At 35.7% G+C, this 3,514-nt stretch overlaps 1 pseudogene; it reads right to left on the reverse strand.

Annotated features, from left to right (window-relative positions):
* Positions 1-1,878: 1,878 nt before the first annotated feature.
* LOC119088593 lies at positions 1,879-2,614 on the reverse strand (annotated as a pseudogene).
* Positions 2,615-3,514: the final 900 nt, after the last annotated feature.

A 3,514-nucleotide genomic window follows, 5' to 3' on the forward strand; every position in this document is an offset into this window, starting at 1 on the left:
TTTGTGACATCGGAATAATTCAGGAAATATAAATTTTATCCTATTAATTTATCTGTTTTATAAATTTGGCTTTTACAGTCTCCTTAGTTGTGTTTTGAAATATTGATTTTTCCATCCTCAAAATGTCTTCCAGTTGATAAGATATTGTTACTTCTTTTCTGGAATCTAATTAAAGTTGATAGTACTCTAAGGGACAGCAAATGTCAGAATCCACTACTGGTAATTGTTTTGAATGTCTGATTAAAGTAAAAGAACATATAAAAAATCAATGAAACTGTGGTAGCCGAATTAAATTATCCCAAACCTGTTTTCCTCAAATATATAATTCATTTGAACATTTTAATGTTTTGTTCAAAAGAAACATTTAAGCTATTGCAAATGTTCCAAATAGTGGTTCCCAGATCTGATCTACTGTGTGACTGGCCTCTCTTACAGTTAAAGTTATCTTCTGGTCAGGTAACAGTTGTAGGAGGTTCTTTAACTGTCAAAGAAGAAATCAACCCCATTCTCTCTCCCTACTTTTAATTGATTAGTAGATCCATCTTCTAGTCTTCAAGTCCAGTATCTATACCCTTAAATTTCCTTTTGTTCTGGCCTTACCAAGCTCAGCTACTCAACTATATTTATATTTACAAATGCCCAAAGAATTTCCACATATCAAGTGCAGTGGCTTTTGGTCTTTCTCCTCAGAAACGTCCGAGAGGAAGATATTTGAGGGTAGCACACTTGCTTGGATAATGTTTCTCTCACAGGATGTGGCCTACAGCACAGCTAGGATCCTTCCGTCTGGGTTGGAACACCACTCTTTCTCTGCCAACCAGTGTGTTGAAGGTACTAGCATTAAAATAGCCACACCCAAACTTTGACCATTTGGATGATGATGGTCCTCTAGGACTGCATTATTTTGGCCACTCATCAGATCATGTACTTAATTATTCTTTGATGTTGGACCATCAGCCTACATTGAGACATGCTAAAAGAACTAACATGAAATTTGCTATGTAGCCTAGGACTTTTCAGTGGTTTGTAAGCAGATTGTCAGGCATACCCATTATTGACAATTCAATTCTACATTACAGTTAATAACATTAACAAAATAAATAATTTTTAAAAGGTGCTTAAGACTTATTGTTTGTATTTTATTTTACCTATACTCTTGATGTTATTTTTTTGCTACTGTATCAGGAGGAAGGAAATATTAAAAAGGGGGCTAAGAGCACATCTCTTTTCAAGTTCAGAGGTAGATGTCATGTTGGAAGTTTGCTATTAGGTATACTTGGGGTTTTATACCACAGTGCCTCACTCAGATCAGCCATCTCTCCCTCAATCTGCCATTGAATATTGACCAGCTCAAAACTCATGTTACCAAAGATGTGCTGTGAGTGACAGTAAGTGACAGGAGCCTCATCTTAGCTCTCAGGAGATGTTGAAGTGTCCTTTACAGACACATGAGTATTTTAATTTAAAAACTGTAGATTTTTTTAGCAGCTGTATTTTTCCTTTGCTTGGATTGTTGAATACTAAAAGCCAAATTTCTAGATCCTTTCCTTAAAATACAAAAAGCCCAAATTAAAAACAAAACAAAAATCCCAATGAATCAAATAAAATCTCAAATGTTCAGGATTCATTTTGCTTTCTACTATTTATTTTTCTTCTTTACATCTTTCACACTTCATCTCTCTCCTCTCTTATTTTTCTTTGTCCTCTGTATGTCTCTCCTATGTTTCATATTTTTTGAATTTATTTTTATACATGGATTTTATTAGTTAGGTCTAAACATTTTTAGAAGAACATGGGAGTATAAAAATAAGTGACATACTTTTCTGAATCACATACTTTTTTTCAAGGTCTGATCACTCATTTGTTACTCTTAAAGACTTATTTTTGACTAGATTCAGACTTAGAAATAGAATCTGTCAGAGAAGACAGCCTACGTCTCTTGGCAATCTGTTTCTGGCATTTTCTTTGACTTCCTTCCTGTTCTTGGCCCAAAGTTTAGCATATTCCACAGCTTCCTCCTTGTTTTCCTTAGTATGTTGTTTGTTCAGAGCAATACCTCGGCATTTGTGTTGGAGATCACATGGGGGTAACAAGATGCTCAATCTTGAGTGCTTTGGTCTGGGCTTCTTACCTTTGTTGTTTAAGTACTTTCTGATAACATGTTGGTGGACATCATCTTTAGAGAGATTGAAAAGTTATCAGATTCTGCTAGTTCTTTTGGGGTCAACTGCTAAGGCACACTAGTATCTCTCAGTCCAGGAATATCCTCTCTTCTTTGTTTACAATAGCCTAGTCAAGAGCACTCAGGTTGGCATCCACAATGCATCTCTGAACAGAAATGCACTTTCGCTCTTCAGTTCTCCTTTGTCTATAACAAGAATATTCCTTACTCAATAGCAGACAAGCTCTGCTGTGTGTCAAGATACTTGCTTTAGGGAAAACTTTCTCATCCCCACCATGGATTCCAACTACATCATCCTTTCACCCTTCACCTAGAGCATCAAAGTTACTTCTGTGGCCATGGCTTCTCATAGAAAGTAGGAAGCTCGTGCACATCAACTACTTCACTGAAATTCTGACAGCAGGTGGCCAGAAAGGAGACACTCAGCTTCATATTGACACAGTTGACTATCTAGGGGTTGCCATGAAAAGGAACTCAAATCATACACTTTTAATGGTATTGATTATTAAGGTTCATGTTTTATTTATAGATTTTTATCTTAGTATAATATTTCTCAAAGCTTCTTCCTCCTCGACTATGAAAAGATCCAAAATGCCCAAATACCAGCTAAGAAGTTAAAATATAGGTTGGAACTTCAGTTATACTCATTTATTAAGTACTCAAAGTGTTCTCTTAAGGGAAGAGAATGGCTTACTAGACTTTGTCATTGTCTAAAGTATAAGTAGCCGGAAGGCAGGCCACACCTCAATGTTTAGAGCTGCAATAGATACTTTGAATAAATAAATGCCTGATTCATGAGTTTTCTGTTGCTTGGTGGTTTTGAATATTAATATTTTTCTTATTATTATTATTCTTCGTGAATTTTCATTTTATGTTTATCACCTCCACTTAGTCTCTATATCTCTAGATTGTAATCTTTCAATTAAATATTCATTGCTAATGACATTTCCCTACCAGTTTCATAGAAATATGGTCACACATCATAAAAAGAAGCAATATGGCATTTGTTATTCAAGCAGAAAGACCAAATTATTCTAAATTAAGCCTGAAGTTGAACATTTCCATCTCTGTCATGAATCTCATGAGTTTTATTGGTGATTCTCACTGTGGCTCGGTTGCTTTACTTTCCAGCTTGGCCCACGGAGGGAGAGTTAGCATTTGTGTGAGGGGTTTGCTGTGTGTTTAATTACATCCATGTCGTTCACTTTCATAACAGCCCAGCAAGCAAATACTTTGCTTAGTAGACAAGGAACCTAGAGCTCAAAAATTACATAATATTCTCCATTATGTTTTGGCTCTATGTCTCCAAACTCAGTTGTACATTGTCACCCA

The sequence above is a fragment of the Peromyscus leucopus genome, chromosome 9 (assembly GCF_004664715.2).
Source record: "Peromyscus leucopus breed LL Stock chromosome 9, UCI_PerLeu_2.1, whole genome shotgun sequence".
Lineage (NCBI taxonomy): Eukaryota > Metazoa > Chordata > Mammalia > Rodentia > Cricetidae > Peromyscus > Peromyscus leucopus.